General features: G+C 40.9%; 1 pseudogene across 1 annotated transcript; it reads right to left on the bottom strand.

The window, feature by feature from the left end:
* Window positions 1-227: 227 nt before the first annotated feature.
* Window positions 228-690, bottom strand: LOC308246651 (myosin regulatory light chain 12B-like; annotated as a pseudogene). Its single transcript has one exon. The product of its transcript is annotated as a myosin regulatory light chain 12B-like (transcript).
* Between the last annotated feature and the right edge of the window lie 7726 nt (window positions 691-8416).

Here is an 8416-nt window from a genome sequence, read left to right as displayed (position 1 = left end):
GGTGGGGGGTTCAGTTTGTAGATTTTTATTTGTAAACTATTTTTCAACACAATTTACAACCTCATCTACAGTCTGATTATACAAGTGCTAAGTGGCAGAAAGATCTAGCTTAAATACATTAAATAAAGAGGCAAAGCTGTGAAACTAAGTTGTATGCAGCAGGTCTGTGAGGATGGGGAAATAAAACAGTAAGACTAAGGAATTGGAAGGTTTTAGCTAAAGTTCTTTCAGTCATCTTTCTCTTTAGCTCCATGTTTAAGGATTCGAGTGAACTCAATGTAACTTTGTCAATAGGCACTTCTCTGTACAGCTTCCTCGTCTGTAAGCCAGTCTCCCATTATTGTCAGTAGCTCTCTCAGGTAATCTCCCCAAATGGTGCCAGTTGCTTCTTCATCAAAGCAAGCAAAAGCATTTTTGATGACCTCTTCCTGGCCTGTGCCATTTAACTTCTCACCAAACATCGTGAGGAATGTGGTGGGATTTATGGGCCCTGGAGCTGCATTCATCATGGCATTGAGCTGAGCATCAGCTGGATTCTTCCCTAGAGCAGCAAGCTATCATGCAAATGTCTATGCTGAAGGCCTCTTTAAACTCCTGAACCTGTGACTGGTCTAACATGGCGAGCACAGTGTATGTTGCATGCTGGGGGTGCTTCTTAGTGGTCTTGGTCTTTGCCTGTTTGCTTGACATGGTGGCTGTTGAATTCACCGCCAGACGCTACAGCCTGGGCTGCCCTGCATGAAACAACCCTGCTTGCATTTTAACAAGTGACTGAAGGAACAAAGAATGAATGTCTGATGGTGAAATAGTAGCCATGGGGTTGCCTACTCCTTACAGCTATGCCTGGTGCCAGTCACACTGAAAGTCTGCAGACATAATGCAGGATTTTATTTGGCTAACATGGTGTTGTTTAAAAAATAGAAATTTCAATAGTTTTAGATGGGACGTTTGCCCTGCAGTTCATCACAGTCCCCACCATTCCCTTTTCTTTCCATCTTTCTTCTTTACTCATCCATGTTATGTTATCTCACTGCTGATGGCAGCACCGGGCTGATGGGTCCTGGTAATGCTGTTGGGAAATGAGACCTGCCTTTGGGCCATGAACCTCACCCCCCTCCAAATCCCTTCCCTCGCTCTACTTCCCTCCAGGTGTCATTGTCATCACACTGGCTACTCTTTATTGCTGGCAGCTCTTAACACCTGCGATGGGTGTATCTGTGGGTCTACTATGCTGCTTCTAGAACCCAGCCCAGCCCTGGGAATGCCAGGGCTAAATTTAATTGCACTGCTTCATCAGATGCTTGGGTATTTTCAGCACTAGTAGCATAGGGTGGCTTAGCTGGAAGTTGCTGAGTGCTGCTGCCAAGTGTTTTTGATTTCAACCCAGTGTTTTGGATTGAAATTAGCCTCCAGTTCGTTCCAAGGGCTTGATCCCTCCCCCTTTCTTCTTAATTGGAGTTCAGGAGACTGAAGAAGGCAAGAAGTGGCTGAGAGGAAGACAATAGAAGGCATACCCTGGGGACCCTTTGAATTTTCTCAGTTATTTCTTCCTTCTCTTAGCCAGTCACCTTTATAGCACGTGAGTGCTGGAAGATCCTGAGCTGGAGACCTTACTCTCCAGCTAAGTATGATGAGGGTGACCCATTTGGCCAGGACCACCTCCTGATTGGTAGCCGAGAGGAGGGTATGGTTTGCATTGCACAATGCTGGACTGCCTGCTGGCCTGTTCTCTCCTGTCCTGCTAGGACTCATTGTTCAGGGAGTGACTGGCCTTGTTCTGAGCGCCAGCATTCTTCATGTGTCATCCAGTGTCCTTTCCTAACCTAAGCATTGGTCAGCAGCACTTTATGCCTGAAAGCTTGGCCCTCAGCCCTTTGAAAGTCCCTGGCTGGTGGGACTATGGGTTGGTAGTCCCTCTGGCCAAGAGAGCAGTGTATGTGCAGAATCACAGGTTTCCAGTGACGGTTACAAACAGAAGAGAGACCTCCAGACCACAGCTCTCACGTTAGGTGGGGCTTGGGATCCTCTGTTTGGAACTGCTCTTGTTATAGACAGCAAGCTGCAGCTCTCAAAGGTGTTTTTTTTTTTCCCTTCCTTTCCATTTTATTTTCTTTATTGATTAAGGTATTATATATGTGTCCTTATCCCCCCATTGCCCCCCGCCCCACACTCATGCCCTCACCCCCAGGTGTCTGTATCCATTGGTTAGGCTTATACTGTATGCAAGCATGCAAGTCCTTTGGTTGATCTCTTCCCCTTACCCCCACCCTCCCCTACCTTCCCTCTGAGGTTTGACAGTCTGATAGATGCTTCTCTGTCTCTGGATCTTCTTTTGTTCATCAGTTTATGTTGTTCATTATATTCCACAAATAAGTGAGATCACGTGATATTTATCTTTATCTGACTGGCTTATTTTGCTTAGCATAATACTCTCCAGTTCCATCCATGCTGTTGCAAATGGTAAGAATTCCTTCTTTCTCAAAAGAGGACATACTAGTAAGGAAGGCCAAGAGACATATGAAAACATGCTCAAAGTCACTAATCATCTGAGAGATGCAAATCAAAACGACAATGCGGTACCATCTCACATCTGTCAGAATGGCTATCAACAAATCAACAAACGACAAGTGCTGGCGAGGATGCAGAGAAAAAGGAACCCTCGTGCACTGCTGGTGGGAATGCAGATTGATGCAGCCACTGTGGAGAACAGTATGGAGTTTCCTCAAAAAAACTAAAAATGGAACTCCCATTTGACCCAGTGATCCCACTTCTAGGAATATATCCCAAGAAATCAGAAACACCAGTCAGAAAGGATATATGCACCCCTATGTTCATAGCAGCACAATTCACCATAGCTAAGATTTGGAAACAGCCTAAGTGCCCATCAGCAGATGAGTGGATTAAAAAACGTTGGTACAACTACACAATGGAATACTACGCTGCAGTAAAAAGGTTGTTAGTTTTATGTCTGGCTTCTCGCCTGAATCATGTCTTCAGACCTTCCTATTTGTCATGCTAATATTGACAAGAACTAGCAATCAGGACACTATACCAGGCACATTTTAAACACTTTGCATGTATTAACTCATTTAGACCTTATACCAGACCTATCTATGAGGTACACAGTGCTCTTGTTCCTGTTTTACAGAAAAGGTCCTGGGGACTCAGAGAGGTTAAGTGACTTGCCCAAGGTCACACAGGATTTGGAATTGTGTGTCCTAGTACCAGAGCTCTTAACCATGGTGTATACTGCCTCTCATGGTGCTTCGTTGGGACTGCCCATTTCTTGTCCATCTCTTACATCAGACTGTGAACTACTTGAAGAAAGTGATTGTTTTTTTAAGTTCTGGTAATAACATATTTTATTTATTTTTAAAATTAAATTTATTGGGAGTGACAATGGTTATAAGATTGTATCGGTTTCAAGTGCATATTTCTATGACACATCATTTGTATATTGCTTTGTGTGCCCACCACCCAAAGTGCAATCTTTCGTAACCACGTATTTGACCCCCTTTACTCTTTACTACTCTCCACCCTCTTCCCCTGGTAACCACCATACTGTTGTCTTTGTGAGTTTTTGTTTGTTTTTCTTGTTTGTTCATTTGCTGCTTTCAGTTTTATATACCACATATGAGTGAAATCATACGGTTCTTATCTTTTCCCAATCTATGGCTTGGCTTTTCAGAAGTTTTTATTTTTAATGAAGTCTGATTTATTAATTTTTCATTTATGTATCATGCACTTAGATTTATAGATAAGAAATCTTTGCCCATCATAAGAACAAAGATTTTTCTCCTAGGTTTCCTTCTAGAAGTTTTATAGTTTTTAGGTTTACATTTAAGTGTATGGTCAGTTTTGAGTTAACTTTTGAATATGGTATGATGTATGGATCTAAGTCCCCCCCCCCTTTTTTTATGCATGTGGATATACAGTTATTTCAGCATCATTTATTGAGAAGATAATCCTTTCCCCTCTGAATTGCTTTTGTACTTTTGTCAAAAAACCAGTTGTCCATACATGTGTGGGTCTATTTCTGGACTCTTATGCTATTCCATTGATCTATTTGTCTGTCTTTACACCAATACCACAGTATCTTGATATCTGTGGCTTTATAATAAGCATTGGAATCAGGTGGTGTTAATCCTTCAATTTTACTTTTTCAAAGTTATTTATATCATTTGCATTCCTGTATGAATTCAGTCTTTCCGTGTTATGTATGATGCTAGAGATAGGTTTTTCATAGATGCTCTTTATCTGATTAAGAAAGTTCCCTTCTATTACTAGTTTGCTCAGAGTTCGTTTTTTTTTTTAAATCAGAAATAATATTGGATTAAATGCATTTTATGCACCTATTGAGATAATCATGTGGATTTTTCATTTTAGCTTATTAATATGGTGAATTATATTTATAAAACATTGACTCTTTTTAAAAAAATATATTTTTATTGATTTCAGAGAGGAAGGGAGAGGGAGAGAGAGATAGAAATATCAATGATGAGAGAGAATCATAGATCGGCTGCCTCCTGCATGTCCCCCTACTGGGGATTGAGCCTGCAACACAGACATGTGCCCTTGACCAGAATCGTACCTGGGACCCTTCAGTCTGCAGGCCGATGCTCTATCCACTGAGCCAAACCAGCTAGGGCTTGATTAACTCGTAATGTTAAAATTAACCTTGCTCTGTTGGGACTAACCCCCACCACCACCCCTTGGTCATGATGTATTATCCATTTAAAATAGGTGTTGTCTTTTAACCAAATAATTTATATGCATATATTTATAACCTGTGGACACAGACATAATGTGGTGAAGGCCTGGGGTGGGGAAGCAGGTGTGGGGTGGAGGGGATCAATGGGGGGGAAAAGGGGACATCTGTAATACTTTCAACAATAAAGATAAAAATTTTAAAAAAGAGTTAAATAATAAGAAAAAAAATCTTACCAGTGTAGTTATCATTTCCAGAGCTGTTCAATCTTTCATATGGATCCGCATTTCCATTTGGTATCATTTTCATTCCTTTCCTTCCTTTTCTTTCTTTCCTTCCCAAAGAACTGCTGATGAGTTTTTCCTACTTTTACAAGGAAGGTCTTAATTTCACTTACATTTTTGAAAGAGATTTTCACATGTAGAGGCAATTTTTTTCTTTCAGTAATGTATAATTGTTGCTTTATTGTTGGCTCACTTACGTTGATTCTAAGAAAAACTTGCCATCATGCTTATCTTTGCTCTTATGAATCTGTCTTTTTTCACTGTCTGGTTGTAATATTTTCCCTTTAGCACTGGTTTTCAGAATTTGATATATCATGTGCCTTGGTATAATTTCATGTTTTCTGTGCTTGTGCAGGGAGTTTGTGGAACCTCTTGAATCTGTTTATAACTTTTATCAAACATTTTTAAATTGCAGCTATGACTTATTCACATATTTTCTGTTTCTCCCTCTCTTTTCTCTCCTTTGGAGATTCTAATTATGTTTATATTAGGCCACTTAATGTTTTCCAAAAGTCCAGTGATGCTCTGTTTATTGATATTCGAGTTTTCTCCCTGTGTTATATTTTAGATCCCTGCTACTGCTATCTTTAAATTCAATCATCTTTTTTTCCCTATAATATTTAATCTGCTTTTAATTCCACTTAGTGCATTTTAATCACAAATATTGTAATTTTCATCTCTGGAAGTTGGGCCTTTTAAAAGTATTTCTCATGTTGGCCTGGTGGGTTAGCTCAGTTGGTTTGATGTCATCCCTATATGCCAAGGTTTTGGGTTTGATCCCGGGTCAAGGCACATACAAGAAGCATCCAATGAATACATACATCAATGGGACAACAAATTGATGTCTCTCTCTCTCTCTCCCTCTAAAAATCAATTAATCAATGGATAAATTGTTAAAATATTTCTCATGTCTCTACTTAGCATGTCCAATATTTTCTCCAGCTTTCTGAACAGTTAATATAGTTATAATAACTGTTTTAATGTCATTTCTTCTAATTCTAGCATTTGTATCAATTCTGGATTGCCTTCCAATTGATTGGTTTTTCTCCTTATAATGGACTGTAGTTTTCTGTTTCTTTGCATGTCTTGTGATTTTTTTTTTAAATCCTCACCCAAGGATAAGTTTGTTTGTTTTAAAGGAACAATCACTACCTTTAAATATATATATGATTGATTTCAGAGAGGAAGGGAAAAGGAGAGAGAGAGAAACATAAATGGTGAGAGAGAATTGTTGATCGGCTGCCTCCTGTACTCCCCCTACTGGGGATTGAGCCCACAACCCGGGCATATGCGCTTGACCGGAATTGAACCCGGGATCCTTCACTCCCCAGGCCAAAGCTCTATCCACTGAGCCAAACTGGCTAGGGCAAGGATATGTTTTTATTGATTAGAGAGAGAGAGACAGAGAGAGAGAGAGAGAGAGAGAGAGAGAGAGAGAGAGAGAGAGAGACATTGATGTGAAAGAGAAACATTGATCAGTTGCCTCCCATACGTGCCCCGACTGGGGATTGAACCCACAACCTTTTTGGTACAGGACAATGCTCCAACCAACTGAGCCACTTGGCTGGGAGCATGTCTAGTGTTTTTTTGATTGGATGCTAAACATAAAAAATTTTACCTTTTGGGTTATTGGATATTTTTATGCTTTTATAAATATTCTAGAGCTTTGTTCTGGGATACAGTTAGTTTACTTGGAACAGTTTGGTCCTTTTAAAGCTTGCTTTTAAAAGTTCTTAGGGAGAGCCGGACTGTTTTTAGTTTAAGGTTAATTACTCTTTACTACTTATGCATGACACTTTTGAGGATCTACCACATATCCATGAATTACAACATTTTCTAGTCTGCTTGGAAGTAATAGACACTAATCTGGGGTCTACATGTATACTAGGTACTGTTTCTTTTGACTCTTTTAGGCAGTTCCCTGTTCACATGTTCTGGTTAGTACTCAGCTGAATTCTCAAGGGGAACCCTCTGCAGATCTCTGGAGTGCTCACTTTCTCCCCTCTCCCCCTCCCCTCTCCCCCCTCCCCTCTCCCCCCTCCCCTCTCCCCCTCCCCTCTCCCCCCTCCCCTCTCCCTCTCCCTCTCCCTCTCCCCCTCCCCCTCCCTCTCCCTCTCCCTCTCCCCCTCCCCCTCCCCCTCCCCCTCCCCCTCCCCCTCCCTCTCCCTCTCCCTCTCCCTCTCCCTCTCCCTCTCCCTCTCCCTCTCCCTCTCCCTCTCCCTCTCCCTCTCTCCTTTCTTTATGGTACTCTGCCAATATGCAAATCATGGGATTTCCAGCTGCCATGATCTTGGCCCAGTTGCATTTCTTTAACTCACAGAATTCGTCAAGCTTGTCTTGATTCATTTCTTATTTGTTTCCTGTCTCTAAGGAATCACTTTCTTTGTTGCCTGGTGTCCAGTGTCTTGTAAACCATGTTTATTTATTTATGAGGTTGTTTCAGAAGTGAGAGTAATTACAGTTCCTGTTACCTCATCTCCCTCAGAAGCCGAGGTTCCCAGAGTCTGCCTTTAGGCAAGGCCTTGATGAAAGAAAGATTGGGAAAAATTACTCCTTATACCAACCTTAGTTGGAGGGTATTCTTATCATCTTCCCTTTTAGACGAGTAGAGGGTGGTGTGGGCTTTGGCTCAGACTGGGGTATAGGGAGCTGGGCTGGGTGAGTGGTTGCGGAGCCCGACCTTCCTGAGGGTGTGGAGAAAGGAAGGTTGCTGTCTACATTCCAGATAAGAGAGGCTCAGAAAGTATAGATACATAGTTTTCTTTTAAAATTATTTTCTACATTAAGTCTAAGATTTCTTTAGGCCCTGGCCTTTCTATTCAGTTATTGCAAGTGAAATCCTCCTTCTCACCTGTGAGGCAAAACACAGCAGGAGCTCTGGGTATGTAGAGGATTAGGCAAGGCGGGTGCAGAAGGGATGACGTGCTAAACAGACTAATTAGGAGAAACTTTTTAGATAATCATGAAATCAGAAAACACTTATCAGGATGAAGGTTTGGCCTGTATTTTGAAATTAAAACATATCATTGTGAGTAAAAAACCCTCTTTTGACCCAATTAGGTTTTAAGCATCTGTCTCTTATGTAATATTGCCTTTAAAAGCCTCTAAAGACCTTTTATGCTAATTGGTTTTCAGGGATAATGGTATTCAAATTGAGAGCTGTTACTTCAAAAGTTAAATAAATGGTTATTTTTCTTTGTCAGACAGAAAATCCTTATACTCCATGTTTGTGTCTCCTCCCTTTATGTTTCAAGACAAATACATCAATAAATGTGATAAATTCCTTCCAGAATATTGCTAGAGAGTTATTATTGGCAGGAACAAAAATGGATTTGAGATATCAAGTTCCAGGGTGTAAGTCTACCCATAGAACAAACTAAATAGAGCAGGTGGATTTGAGAGATGGGACCCACAGAGGTTTTGT

Source organism: Plecotus auritus (assembly GCF_963455305.1).
Source record: "Plecotus auritus genome assembly, chromosome: 4".
Taxonomy (NCBI): domain Eukaryota; kingdom Metazoa; phylum Chordata; class Mammalia; order Chiroptera; family Vespertilionidae; genus Plecotus; species Plecotus auritus.
Note: the sequence above shows the minus strand (reverse complement) of the source record. Positions and strands in the feature narration are given on the sequence as shown.